The sequence below is a fragment of the Scomber scombrus genome, chromosome 24, assembly GCF_963691925.1.
Source record: "Scomber scombrus chromosome 24, fScoSco1.1, whole genome shotgun sequence".
Lineage (NCBI taxonomy): Eukaryota > Metazoa > Chordata > Actinopteri > Scombriformes > Scombridae > Scomber > Scomber scombrus.
In genome coordinates, this window is record NC_084993.1 from 15,591,521 (window position 1) to 15,607,816 (window position 16,296).

The following is a 16,296-nucleotide window of genomic DNA, read 5'->3' on the forward strand; positions in this document are numbered from 1 at the left end:
AAGCCAAGATTAGATAAAATGTTTAGGCATGTCTCTCAACTCATCTTTATTTCAAATCACTCAGGAAAGTTGGCAATATAAAAAAAAAAACTTCTCAATACTCCTACCATGCTTGGAGCAACCAGTCAGGTAACAACTATGATCTACTATGCCATCACCTCATGTAATCTAGTGAACACTCTAAAAAGTGTACTTGAAAGGCATGAACTCTCAAAGGTGATGTTGACTTCATTCCAATGAAGTAGAAAACACCCAGAGTGCTCTCCTTTGCCAGCACTGCAGAGCATTCAATTCTTTATTTTAAAAAACAAAGTTCAGGGTCTGCATCTTGGTTCAGATATCATCAAAATACAGATAGTTTTTATGTTGCTGGAGCACCACCTATAGGCATAATGATATCATTCTGAGTTCATGTTGAATGTATCATCTAGATTTGGTTGTGCATTGTGTTCAAAAGTCATGGCAATTTGTCAAATGTTCAAAATGTTTTTCAGTAGTTTTTGACATCCCTTGCTCACTAACAGACATATAGGACCAGAAACATATCTTGGATGAGATTACAAACCATAAATTATAAGTAAAGTGTGGAATCTGGGTAACATGACGTTAAAATGGAATGTTTCTCCTTTATATTGTCCTCAGCTTTTTGGGGACTGCACAGCAAGTGGAAATGTAACAGCCTACAAAATGACATCAGATTTTGCTTCTACAGGCTACACTCAAGGTGTTATACATTAAAGCAATTGATCCTTTGGCTGATTCTGTTTTGATCAGTGAGCAGACTCTTTGTAGCAAACTCCAGCTGTACACGCAGACACCTTTGCTTTGATGACTCAGCACAGTTGATTCTGACAAGGACAGATTATGTCAAGCTGTAAAGAAATGCATAACTTCTCTTTGTTTAACTAGGAAATATTGTTTAACTTAATTACAGATATGTATAATGTTGCTGAGACAGATGTTTTTTAATGCAGGTGATTTCTATTTTGTTATTTTGACCTAACCAAATATTTTACACCCATTTGTCCATATCCTGTGCCTTTCATAAACGTCCGTCTTAAGGGATTTTTCATGTGTTTCCATAACTGGAGTCAGATGTTTCAAATACTGATTGTTTTCTGCTCTCAGCACTGTGCACCATCTTTAAATCTGCTTCTGAAAAGTGCTGACGCAGCTTCTATGTCCTCATTTGTAAATTATTTATCTTTGACAGACTGTGATGCATAGCAATTTCCCCGCATTTTAATAAAAAGATTTTCAGCTGTTTCTACTAAGCTCAGAGTCAAAAAACAAAAAACTTTTTTTATTGCTGAGGCAGGGAAAGCAAAAGATTGGAAAAATGATGAATCAAGATTGTTTGCCACTGCACTATAAATGACATCCATACATGAGAATAATGTTTCTATGAGAACTTATAGGAGCATTTAAGAAAAAAAAGCTTCAGGAAACACACACAGGGACTTACTGACTGGATACTTTTTCTAAGTGAAATGATTCAAAAGTTGAATATAGTTTTTCAGCTGGCCCTAGAGAGCATAGCACAGATAAAAATCTGAGATGATTTTCAACTTAGCATTTTGGATGAAGGAAGTAGGTCACCATTACTCTTGAAGAGTAAAACCTTGCAATCATCACTCTGGGAATACAGTCTCCTCTTCCATAAAGAAGAAACATCTGGAGACATGAGGAAATCCCCCATTAGTTCAGCAGATTCAGCCTGAAAGAGTTACACTTTGTGAAATGTCAGTATCTTTGAGTCTGTTAAACCTGGCACTCATCATGACAGTCAGGGCACTCGGGTTATCCTACGTTGACTCATCCAACTTCCACCCAAATACTCTTTAGCTAAGATGAAATCAACATTTTCCACACTGAAAACTGATTAGGCTGCAGTGATGCATGTTTTTCCCCCATGTGGATAAAGAGGCCTGACAGCTAAACCGGATTGCTCACAGCGCTCCACTTTGCCATGACCTCTTTGTGTTATAAAGCTGTCTGTGTGCGACCCAGGACATGATCGAATACAATTCGGAAAAGCTTACATCTTGTGCCCACCTGTTTTGCCCCACGTGTGGCTGTAGTTTGCTCCCATTACTGACAAAGACACTCAACAGCATTAAGTAATGCCACACTCTCAGATGTTTATGCTGTTCAGATGAACAGTTACTTTCCCCTACTTAACTGCTCTGACTTACGATGGTGCATTAAAGAAACAGGCATCTGACATCATAGGAAATTGAAAAAGAAGTCACGATTTAAGGGATTATTTCTAATCAAGGCACATCCTCTTCCACTCAGATGCAACAAAATGAAGAGAAGCTTTAGTGAGAGATCCTACTATGATCTATGAATGACTTGAAACTTTCATATAGTGCACTAGTTGATTGACGAATCAAAGATAGTACGAGGGAGCTCTAGCTGTGGAGAATTTGTGTCCTACAGCAACACGATCAATACATCTGAACATCAAGGCACTTCATGTCTGAGCAACAGAAACTGAATTTAAAGAACAGTTGAAAGGATCGCTCCATCAGAAGACGTTGGCTTCTTTCTTCGTCACATGAGAACACAGTGCAGATGTGGAGATTCCATGGTAATGAAAGCAGCGTTGAACTAACCCCTTTCTTCCTGTGGCTGCTCTGATGTTGACAACATTTTCATAAGGCTCTGATTTAGCGCTCTGAGCTAAGTCTAAGTGTGCATGTGTGATATATTGCTTGTTTTTGACAGCGCTTTCACATGAGTGGCGCGCTATCCTCATGAATGCTTGTGAATCATATGATGAGCGGTCTTATTAAATACACAGCTAAATTGAAAAGAGGTGACACGAAACTTTGTGGCTTGATGGTATTTTGGCTCCGTAAACTTGCCTTTTAGCCTTCAAGGCTGACTGGATGCTAAGAGTGTAATGTGCCAATATTCTGTCATTCTTATATTGAACATGTAACAAATGAGTAAAAAACAAAGTAAGATGAACAGCAAACATATACTGCAAACTCAATAAACAAATTCTCATAAACAACACAAATACATTTCTGAAAAGGAGTAGGAATAATGAAATATTCATATGGCACCTCTTCATAACTCATTTAACTCTATATTTATCATGTATATATATACATATATATAACTACTCTAATACTGTTATGTAAAAACCCAAATATCCACCCAATGTCAGTCAGATTTAGATAATAACCTCAATGGTCATCCAAGTACTTCCTCATCACTATATATCTATATAGTTATTTTTTGTACATATTCTAGAATTTATTTATATTTGGTATTTGCTTGAGTTCTGTTTCCAGAGATGCACACACTCTTCAGAGTGGTATGGACATGTTTTTTTAAATTAAACTTTCTTTTTATATTATAACCCTCCTCAGTGTCTAAGCACATTTTTTTGTATGTTACCCAGAAGTAAATTGTTTCTTCCTTCATACATTATTTGTGCAGTTTTATATTCTACCAGATCCATGAACCTCCAAACATGTGACTTTAAAAACAGCATGACTGTTCATGATGTCCTACATTATTAACTATCTTCATGGATGGCTCTTATTTTGTAGTCTGCATAATGAGTTTAAGTTGTTTTGAATGTCTAACGCCACATTTCCACACAGTAATTCAGATACAGTAATACAAGTTAATACAATACAGAATGTACAATGCTTCGTGATCCAGAATGCACCTTGTGTTTCGCAGAACTGCAACGCTCTTCACCAGCTTTGCTCAAACATAGCAGATTTTGTGGTCTAATGTAACACTCATCACTTGTGTATAAGTGTAATAATCTGTTTATGTCAATCCACCGTTTTAATGTACTCTTATTTGTTGTGATCGTCACCAAAAGTTGCTGTAAATTCTCCCCAGAACAAAAAATATTAGTGTCATCCACAAATAATACCAATTTAGATCATTTATATACACAATGGAAATGTTTGGGCCTAAAACTGACCCCTGAGGAACTCCACAAGTAATATTCATGCATCTTCTCAACCAATTCATCCCATCCACTCTGATACCATACTTTTTCAAGTTATCCATTATTTTTGGTCTTTACAATTAGTAATTTCTTCTGTTAATTCAATCAGCGCCAAAGATGTTAACCTGTTTCTTCTCAATCCAAACTGGCTGTCAGTCAGCAAATTGTGCTTTTTCCATTATCTTAGAGAACTGGGACTTTTTTTCATTTCAACTGGAAATTTACCAGTTTGGAAGGACAAGTTACAGATGTGAGTAAGTGGTTTTCCAATACCATCAATTACCTTCTTGACTATTGTTGTATTAGTTACATTCCAGTATGTAGACACTTATTCTTACACTTGCTGTCAACATCGATGATTTCTGCTTTAAGAAAAATTGAACTTGGATGTCTATCCTCATAATCACCAACCATCATAGTCATACTTTCTACAACTTTAAATTTAAGCTTTTATCCACATGCAGAGCAACAGCTTCACCCTTTTTTGTTCTTCCTATAATAACCCATATACATCTATTTGTGTCCATTCAACTCAAAATCCACCCCATTCTCAGATCTGAGCCAAGTCTCAGATATAGCTTTTACATTGAATAGTTTCTTAAATATTCTCTTTTCCTAGTCTGGTGCTCATTGACATACATGTTGCTTCCTCTCAGTTTTTGTCCATGCCATGCTTGTTTGTTTCCTGTTCACAAAATGACTTATTATGGCCAATTTCTCACTTCTGTTTTTTTTGTGGGGCAGAGGATGACACGCCTCAATATTGCAGTCCACTGATATTGCCTTGCTGTTGAAGACGTGTTTCTCAAGGGAGTCCAGATCAGGCTTGGTGGGCTCTCCCTCCACCGGCGCCGCAGCCCTCACATATGACCGGGGCTTTGAATCCAATTTGCTGACAATAATGTCACTCATTCAGGTAAACTGCTCCAGGTCTGCCACTCAGCTCTCCGAGAAGGTAATCCTCTTATCCTTCTTGGCATTTTGTCTTTTAAGTTCCTTGATTTCATCCATTAAATCCATCTTGGCTCATTTTTTGCTTCTTAGATATAGTTGCAATCTCTTCTGACAGAAAGAGACAGAAGTGACAGAAAGAGCTTTCTTTATCTCCTCTATTTGCTCATCTGTAATTGTACAGTTCTTCTTTGGTGGCCTTTTTTTCTGTGCAATGTTGACCTAGAGGACCAATCATAGCAGATATAACATTAGTTGCAGCAATCACCACAGGCTGAAAAACAGCCAAGCTAAGTCGCCAATCTGGCTCGCTAGCTCACCGTCATCACTCTTTAAAGTCTTCAAGTGTGTTGCAGAATGGGCGTCACAGTCAGGGTGATGGTCAATGCCAAATATATCTCAGGGGTATATAGTCTGAGGTCCCAAAAAAAATAGTGTAACAGATGATACCCACTGGTCCACAGTCCACTTTCCTCTTATCACATTATATCTTAGAGCTAAATCGATCTTTTGTTAAGAATCTTGGTGTGATTTCTGACAGCCCCTTTAAATTTGATAAACAAGGTGGTTCAGTTCTCAAAATGAAAAGCAAAGGTAAAGACCGATCTCTCACCCAAAGTTATCAAGAGAGTCATTCTAGCTTTTATTACCTCTTGGTTAAACTATTGTAATGCTTTGTATATAGGTGTAAAACAGTCGTGTCTTTGTCGTCTCGGTTAGTACAAAATGCAGCCACTCATTTTCTAACTGGTAAAAGAAAGTGTGATCAGGTAACACTAGTATTGGTCTCTCTCACTGGCTTCCTGTCCGTTTCAGGATTTATTTTAAGATTGTATTGCTCGTTTTTAAGGTTTTAAATGGGCTCCATTTTATCTAGCAGAACTCTTGGGTCATCATACTCCACTTTACAGCACTGAGGTAAACCAATCAGATGCTCTTGGATGTTTTGTTGTTCCAAGCACAAAAACATTCTTTGCAGTGGCTGCTCCATATCACAGGAACAGCTTACCTTTTCATATAAGCACCACTCAGACCCAAGAAACGTTTAATTCACTGCTGAAGGCCCACCTCTTCTCGTTGGCATTCAATTTGAGTAGAGCTTAACACCTTAACTTCTCCTATTGTGCCTCAATTCTTATATTATTATCGTGTTTGTTGTCTTTCTTTTATTCCTATTTGCTATTTTCTTTTATATCTATTTATTTGGGTATTTTAAGCCACTTCAGCACTTTGTCAACTGTGGTTGTTTTAGATGTGCTCTACAAATACATTTTGACTTGACACTAGCATCTCACACACATGTATTTTCAAGGCACCAAATACAATATTATCCTGATAGTTACTTTAAGGGTGAGTATCACACCTCAGTACTTTCTGGGTATGAACCAAAATGAATCTGTAGCACTGAGAACTGAAGTCTGTCATGGTCAGATTTTTAGTATTGATCAGATATTTCCTGATCTAAATTGGGCAATCCTTGACGCACAGTAATTAAGGAAGTAGAGGTCAAAGTATGGTAGCCAGAATGTGCCATTCCAGGGATTTCATATTATAAAATAGCTGTACTAAAATGCTACCATAGAAATCTAAAACATTGGTATTTTGAAGTATGTCAGATGTGTTGCTAAGTGAAAACTATGGTTGATTACAACTCTGTTCGTTGGTTCTATCAGTTATGATCTCTGTATGAACATTGTACTGACCTGAGATCTTACAACAGGAGTCAGCAATTAAGTTAAACCATGGGCCAGTTTTTTCATTGCAGGGCCACTAACTGGAACAGTGGGAAAACAGGCATATATGTCTTGTTAATGTCTTTTAAATACTTTAAGAATATAATTGACTGAATGACTGATCTGAGGGGTAAAATTCAATTGCCAACCAGTGGAATACAAATATGTTACGGTCGCATAGGCTAAAGTTGTGATTAAAATCTTTGATAGGTTTATTAGACTTCATTTCAGCACCATTGACAATTCGAATAATTTACTGCATCCATTGTTTTAAAATCTCTCCAACTATGATAGCAGTATGTAACATAGTAACAAGTAATGTAACAAGGCAACGTATCCTCATCTTCTGTTCGTATGATATCGTACGAAAAGTTCTAAATCTAAATACATGCAGTGACACAAGTGATCAGTGCGCCTGCGCAACCAAGTCTCACGGCAGTGCTTAAAATAGCCCCGAAATGTAATCTATTGATTAAAATCCAGTAATCCACGAATATTATATATTACTTTAAAAATATAAACGCTATATTATTAAACATTTAACCAAGAGATTGTACCCCTTTTGTGTCTTTATACGTCCCAGAAAGACTGGATAATTCACTGACGATTTTATTTATATCCTCAACACAAAAACAAGAAAGTGTCCTGGATAACTCAACGAAATGTTGGGTGAATGTTATGACCATTACTTTTAATTATTTCATCTTCGATTGTGAGAAATACGTTTTGTTTCTGCCGCTTTGGACATTAGCGGAAGTGGCTACTTTAGCCTACCCATGATCCTCAGCTAACGTAACTTGTTGTGAGGAATAAAAAGATAAATAAACGTTCATGTCTCAAATCTTCTGCTCATAGTTGTCTACAGCCTCTGCAGCTCAGATAATAAGGCTGTGAAACAAGTGTTTACATCAGGGGGCATTCCCAGTGATGTCATGCGCTCCCAGAAAGGAACCCTCTTCGCCCCCTCCCACTTTTTTATATTTCATTGAGGAAAGGTCACAGCAGGTGGTGAGATGGTCAATAAAAAGTATTCTCATATTCGTTATACACAGCATGGAGCGGGTATGATTTTATAATTAGTCCCTACTGATTTTTTCACATCTCACTACGTTGCTATGGTGGTTGCTAAGGACTCAACCCGGTATCGTTATGGCCGGTAACGTGCGTCTCTTCTTTTGGCTGTATTATCTGGAATAAAGCAACATCTTTACTTTTTCTTAACACAGATCATCTATATGCAATGCATATAATAGAAACATTGAGCAAATATAATTACATAACTTATTTCAAACAAAATGTTTGTGTTCAGGTTTTTGTGTGGTTCATCAGTGCGCCTGCGCAACCAAGTCTCACGGCAGTGCTTAAAATACCCCCCGAAATTTAATCTATTGATTAAAATCCAGTAATCCACGAATATTATATATTACTTTTAAAATATAAACGCTATATTATTAAACATTTAACCAAGAGATTTTACCCCTTTTGTGTCTTTATGTCCCGGAAAGACCGGGACATAAGACGATAGACGAAAGACCTGACGATTTTATTTATATCCTCAACATTTCTTAACACAAAAACAAGAAAGTGTCCTGGATAACTCAACGAAATGTTGGGTGAATGTTATGACCATTACTTTTAATTATTTCACCTTCGAGAAATACGTTTTGTTTCTGCCGCTTTGGACATAAGCGGAACTTTAGCTACTTTAGCCTACCCATGATCCTCAGCTAACGTAACTTGTTGTGAGGAATAAATGGTAAATGGACTGTACTTATATAGCGCCTTTCTAGTCTTTTCGACCACTCAAAGCGCTTTACACTACAACTCATCACCCCATTCACACACATTCATACACTGATGGCAGGCAGCTACCACGCAGGGTGCCAACCTGCACATCATGGAGGAAGCTAACCATTCACTCGTATTCATACATCGTTGGCACAGCAACGGGAGCAATTAGGGGTTAAGTGTCTTGCCCAAGGACACATCGACATGTAGACCGGAGGAGCCGGGAATCGAACCCCCAATCTTCCAATTGGAGGACGACCGCTCTACCTCCTGAACCACAGCCGCCCCAGAAAAGATAAATAAACGTTCATGTCTCAAATCTTCTGCTCATAGTTGTCTACAGCCTCTGCAACTCAGATACACACTATGAGGATAATAATAAGGCTGTGAAACAAGTGTTTACATCAGGGGGCATTCCCAGTGATGTCATGCACTCCCAGAAGGGAACCCCCTCCGCCCCCTCCCACTTTTTTATATTTCATTGAGAAAAGGTCACAGCAGATGGTGAGATGGTCAATAAAAAGTATTCTCATATTCGTTATACACAGCATGGAGCGGGTATGATTTTATAATTAGTCCCTACTGATTTTTTCACATCTCACTACGTTGCTATGGTGGTTGCTAAGGACTCAACTCGGTATCGTTATGGCCGGTAACGTGCGTCTCCTCTTTATCTGGAATAAAGCAACATCTTTACTTTTTCTTAACACAGATCATCTGTGAAATAAATAAATAATAAATGTAGCCCAGTCTAAATACTAATAAACTCACTGCTCATGGGTAATGTAGCAGCTCCCGCTATCAAAAACTGACGCCAAAAAAAAGAAATACTTTAGGCCTACTTCTCATGATCGAAGGGGAAATAATTGAAACTGATGGCCTTAACATGAGCCCATCGAATTGTTCAGTTATCAAGGACACTTAAGTGTTTAGTGTTGAGAAAATGTTGAAGATATTAAAAAAAAACGTTAACACAGTGAGGAAAATACTTCCTGGTTGGTCCTCCAGTCAGCCAGTCGCAAAGCTTCAAATTTTGTGACAATCACGAATCCAAACGCCACTGTCCCTGTCAAAAAAAGCCATTTAAATGTGAAGTTGCTAATGTAGTTTTATATTAAATATATTATATAAGAATATATAGGATATTGAATATGAACTCATCATTCTTAAAATAGTCTTACTTAATCAATAATAAGCCACACGCTCTAATGTTGTGACTGTGTGTGTGAATTGGGGCAGACTATGACCCACACAAAAACCTGAACACAAACATTTTGTTTGAAATAAGTTATGTAATTATATTTGCTCAATGTTTCTATTATATGCATTGCATATAGATGATCTGTGTTAAGAAAAAGTAAAGATGTTGCTTTATTCCAGATAATACAGCCAAAAGAAGAGACGCACGTTACCGGCCATAACGATACCGGGTTGAGTCCTTAGCAACCACCATAGCAACGTAGTGAGATGTGAAAAAATCAGTAGGGACTAATTATAAAATCATACCCGCTCCATGCTGTGTATAACGAATATGAGAATACGTTTTATTGACCATCTCACCACCTGCTGTGACCTTTTCTCAATGAAATATAAAAAAGTGGGAGGGGGCGGAGGGGGTTCCCCTCTGGGAGTGCATGACATCACTGGGAATGCCCCCTGATGTAAACACTTGTTTCACAGCCTTATTATCTGAGCTGCAGAGGTTGTAGACAACTATGAGCAGAAGATTTGAGACATGAATCTTTTTATTCCTCACAACAAGTTACGTTAGCTGAGGATCATGGGTAGGCTAAAGTAGCCACTTCCGCTAATGTCCAAAGCGGCAGAAACAAAACATATTTCTCACAATCAAAGATGAAATAATTAAAAGTAATGGTCATAACATCCACCCAACATTTCGTTGAGTTATCCAGGACACTTTCTTGTTTTTGTGTTAAGAAATGTTGAGGATATAAATAAAATCGTCAGTGAATTATCCGGTCTTTCTGGGACGTATAAAGACACAAAAGGGGTCAAATCTCTTGGTTAAATGTTTAATAATATAGCGTTTATATTTTTAAAGTAATATATAATATTCGTGGATTACTGGATTTTAATCAATAGATCACATTTCAGGGCTATTTTAAGCACTGCTGTGAGACTTGGTTGCGCAGGCGCACTGATCACTTGTGTAGTAGTAGTGTAGTTGTGTAGTAGTAGTGCACAACTTTTCGTACGATATCATACGAACAGAAGATGAGAACGGCCTGAACAAGGTTATATTACAATTATTGAGATTTACAGGAATCTTGTGTAATTTTTTTTAATCTACAATAGATTTGTGACACATTATGTAAAAGTTTTGATGTAAACCATGAAAGTCAAAATTTTCAGGGGACCAAATATTTTTGCTGGAGGGTCAGATTTGCCTACCGCTGTCTTAGAATGTACCAACATTGCTAAAAGTGATTTGAATGTTGAATGAAACCAGAGCAGTCAGATTATCACACATTAAACCAATCAATTTGAATGCTGTTTTTTTTGCTGTCATGATGGTGATCAAGAAATGTTTCTGTGCTCATTCATTTCAAAAGGTAACTGATTGAAGCAGTTTTGAGCAGTATTGTCTGTGGAGAAACGTTCGCTCTTTTGTTGTAATTGCAATGAAAGGAATACAATCTGGTTTTGTTGTGATTTTAAGAACCTTTTGTGGTCACATTTTTAAAACCAAATCCAAAGAAATCTATTAAGGTTTAGAACTTTTCTTCTAAGGTGCTTTTGGGTATGTTGTGAATTCATGTTGACTATCTCACACTCTGCTTTCTGTCAGACATATGGGTCAATGACGTATAAGGATTTTCAACAACTCAATTTTAAATAATAAAAACAAGCATATCTAATGCAGTAGTTCAAACATTCAGAATGTTGTGTACCTGACAATTCATTTTACAATTTGAAAGTGATTTTAGTGGGTTTTTCAAGATTAATTGGCACTGGCCTGAAAAAAAAGTCATTTGGTGCGACCATGATTCATCTTGAAATATCTTATATAAATAAAAGACCATCATTTACAAAGATTTTTAAAAAAATTGCAAATACTTTGTTTCCAAACACTTTATATTACTGAAAACTTGTAAAAAAAAAAGATGTGAAGCATGTTAAGTAAATTAATTTATTTCAAGATGAATCGTGGTCGCACCACATGACTTTTTTTTAAGGCCAGTGCCAATTAATCTTGAAAAACCCACTAAAATCACTTAATTTCAAATGTATAATATGGAGCTTCAGGTACACAACATTATTAATGTTTGAACTACTGCATTAGATATGCTTGTTTTTATTATTCTACAATTGAGTTGTTCTAAATCCTTATACGTCATTGACCCATATAACAGATACAGGACCTTCACAAAGGAGCTCTTAGGTTCCAGCAGCTGCGTGGTAAACTTTGGACCTTTGGATCATCTCCCACGCTGGGAATTAGTGTAATTCTAGAGGCAGATGTAAACATGCTTGTCGGCCATCATTATGCTGATGTTTTTTTTTATTTATTCTTCCTGGCTAAGATTGAACAGACAGAATTGATCTGAGCAGCACCAAAAGTGAAATTCTCCAGTCCTCTTTTATGGGCTCTCTGACAAATATATCTCAACAAGTCATGAGGTAACCACTTGACCTCAAATGTTACTGAAGGCGCATCTGTCCATTGAAATAGACGAGAGCTTACTCGTCTAATTGTGGTAATCGGAGTTGGTTTGTAGCCCAGTTTTCAGTCGGCAGCCAACCACTGTGAGGAGCAACTCCACCCAGCTGCTCCACCCCATCAGAAACCTCGAAACATTTCCTCTCCACAGCTGACTGTCATTACTCTCACAATCGTCAATTAGCCTGGTCGCAGAAATTGTGGGTCATTAGAATCTGAAGCCGTTGGTCGAGCCGCTGATCAAATTAACTGCACAGCTTTGAGCATGAATCAAAATACAGCCATGCGACGGCTACCACACATGATGAGCGGAGAAAGAAGTTCAAAGCATTTAACACAAAACACATGGAGGGGCTCAGAATTCTTTGACAGTTATCATATTTCCTTCTTGTCCACAGTGTGTGTATCTGAAGGCAATCACTTCAGGACTTAAATAACAGCTAGGGCTGACTGGCATGGGTGTAGTGTATACACACCTGTACACACATATTCACCATTTCTCTCTTTCCTTTTCCTCTGCTCTCTCTCTCTCTCTCTCTCTCTCTCTCGCTCACACACACACACACACACACACATATCCACAGTCATCCCTGAATCACAATTACTCAGTCAAGCAGAATGCTAGCGTACTCATCAAGCCACAGAAGCGTTCCAGATGGGAACATTACCAGGACTATTTGTTCATCTAAACAGACTAAAAGAAGTGGAAGAGGGGGAAACACTTTTGTTGAAAATACAGAATAAACAAGTGAAGGGGGTTGGAGGAAGGGACCCAGGTGCTTCACCAATTTAGACAGCACAGCCCCTGGAGATCCAAGTTATTTGACCAAGCGTGGCGTTCACCTTCATCTTCCTTAAGGTTTGCGCTGATGTGCCTGACAAAGGTGGAATTCCTTAGGAGCACATATGGGTGTCATTCCCACACTGTCTAAACAAATAGACGGGGTCAGTATGGCGAAATTCTTTGTGGGGTCAGTGTGGTGTTAGTGCCAGTTACGTAAATGAAGCTAACGTCACAATGACTCTCAGTGAGATTTTATTCAAACTGCAGATTTTCTGTTCATGTTTCTTCTGGGTTGAGTTGCTCTGAAAATACAATTGTCATCAGCTGATGTGTTCAACTTGAAGAATCAAAGAAATAGTTCATTAGCATGCTACTGGGGAGATGGTAAGTCTACCATGTATTCAAAATGTTGGAAGCAAACTAGCAGGCCTGTCCATAATGCTTCTTTTCTCTCAATAGCGAAAGCTTCACAATATAATTTCCTCCTTGCCTTTATTTACTGTGACTCATGGCGCAATTCAACACTTCAACAATCATTGAACGTGCCCTCCTTTACGTCTACTCAGCGCTTCATAAATCTTAGCCTTGTACATCAACAACAAATGCAGGAGAGAGACATAACATGGTCTTTTTTGTGCAGAGGAAATGATGCATGTGTATATCAGACACTCTGTCCTCAGCTTTTGAGAGGTCGATCTTACAAATTAGATTTTTTTTTTTTTTTATAGTAATGGAACACCACTTAAGAAAGCAGCGGGGAGTGCAGAGTCAGACAGTGTGTTAAAGGGTCAGTCTTTCTTTTTCTTTTTTAATCTGTCTCTTGTGATTCGTTTAACTTTATGGAAGTGCAATATTACAGCACCCCTTTGAACCTCCAGAATTTTAACTAATAAGACTATTGCTGCCTCCAGAGCAGCTGTTTCTCTAAAACCACTGAACAAACTACATCCATGTCTTAACATCACTGGGCATATGAGGTCGCTGGACCTACATTTTATTCATATCAAATTGGTGTGTGCCATTTATATACATATAATCTAGGTGGATATATACCTCCATCAATTAAAGGACCAGCATGTAGGATTTAGTGGCATCTAGTGGTGAGGTTGCAACCAAATGAATACACCTACCCTCACCTACACCTTCCAAGCATGTAGGAGAACCTAAACCTCATGAAAGGTCCTCTCTACAGCCAGTGTTTGCTTTGTCCATTCTGTGCCAATGTAGCAACATGGTGGTTTAACATGTTGGGCTCTATAGAAGGGGACCCACTCTATATACACATTTAATTAGTGTATAATCCCATGAAAATAATAATTGTTGTGATTTAGCTTAGAATGAGCCCTTTATAATACATGTATGAATATTATATTCCATTTCTGCCAAATCCACTTAGATGCCACTAAATTCTGCACATTAGACATTTAACTTTGAATCCGCTGTATTGCATATGGCTAGATGTAACTGCCACGTGTTTAAAATGGACAATTCTAGCCCTTAATCATATGTTTCCAATAAACTATATGTGTTAATTATTGGCTGAGTGGATGAGGTGAAATTGGGGCTCAGTTAAACCCATGTAGCCCATATAGTCAGGCAATATTGTGAAAATCTGGGAATAAATTCCTTACCAAACAATTTCTTCACCAATGTGAATTTCATATATTTCAAATATTTTCACATTGATAATATATAAATCATATATAGGCAATGTACTATCATCAGAGTAGCTTATTTGCTAGACAGTTAGCTATCCTGGTAACCTAACCCTTTCCACTAAGGAATGGTTTTAGTGCAAAACAAATGCTTGCAATCAATTCAGGATCCTGAAAAACCCTTAGTTTGACCCCTCACAAACTACTTAAAGCAGAGATAAACATTTTCCACTTTTTTTTCCAATTTTCTCAATTTTTCACTGATAAGGTTCCAGGTACCCCAACTTTCAGGAGCTGTCACGGATTTTGCCACAGGAGTTGAATTTAAATCTTTTAATATGTGTTACTAGACACCTTTACAAACACATTGGTGAAGAAATTGTTTGGTATGGAATTTATTCCCAGATTGGCCACATATATGATAATATTCCCTGACTAATATTAACCCATGTGGGGTCCTTATGGACATGTATGTCCAAAAAATATTTATTTAAGAAATGTTATTTCATGAACCCTAAATGAACTGTAACAGACTCCGTATGTCTGTAACTTATCATTTAGACTTTGATTATTCTGGACTGTCACATTGGTTAATTTAAAACTGTTTTTTTCCACGTGTTGACACACTTTGTCAATCCCTGCTTGTAATTACCACCAGGTGGCTGACATGAGTGACAGGACATATTTACGCTAAACCACATGCTACATGAATTCAGGGTTACACTCCAGCCTGCCAGCTAATCATTACAGGAGCTGATTTCAAAGATTCAACCTGAGAGGAGAGCTTAACAGTCGACTCAGCTACTTTTTTGCTGGAATTGAAACTCTCTGCAGACTCTAGCACACAATAGAACCCCAAATAAAGATATCAGTGTTCCTTCTGTTGGCACTTGGCAGTTACCCTGGGCTAGAGGCTGTATTTAACAGTGTTATTTCAAAAATGTCAGCGGCTGCAGGAACTGATCTCTGATTCCTTTTGCCTTTACAGAGCTTAATGAATGGGGCGGTCAAGGGGAACCTGCAACTTATCCCACATCGCTTCCCACGCTTTAATCTTGATGAATCGGAGTGAAGTGGGAGCTGCTCAGCCATGTGCCAACTTGTCTTTCAAAGCAATCATCATGAGGCCTTTTTACTGACAGCACTGTCTCAGCCCGAGCTCACCTCCTGCCATTTACTTTGTATTCAGTACACTATCTTCCATCGCTGTGTCATGACATTATGGGAGAAATGCCTATGAAAATGACATGCACCGTGTGCCCAGTGGATAAGGATCACACAGCATTACCGTTGACTGCAGTCAGGCATCTATTAATCTGTTTTCATGCTACCATGATGGGAAGAGCTGTGAAGAGCCACAGTGCCCCCTAGTGGAGAATGTAACATAAACCTAAAGAGAAGAAGTCTCAAGTCACATTTCCTTCCAGTAAGTAAATCAGTAAGTACATTTTTTCTCAAACAATCATGCTGGATTGGTGCCAAAGTGACAGTTTGTGCCTCATTCATCACACAACACAAGTGAGAGTACACACCTGCTACACCAGTGATGGGCATGTTGTGACTCAGTGCACGCTCTGTTTGGAGGCTGTTGGCATGTTGTGGGTTTAACTTTGCTGTTGTGTTGTTCACATTCAGTTTGTGATGAGATGAATTATTGGCGTTTATGTCTGTGAAAGAGGTTTTTCCTTGCTGTAATCTCATACTGACTATTAAAATAGCCA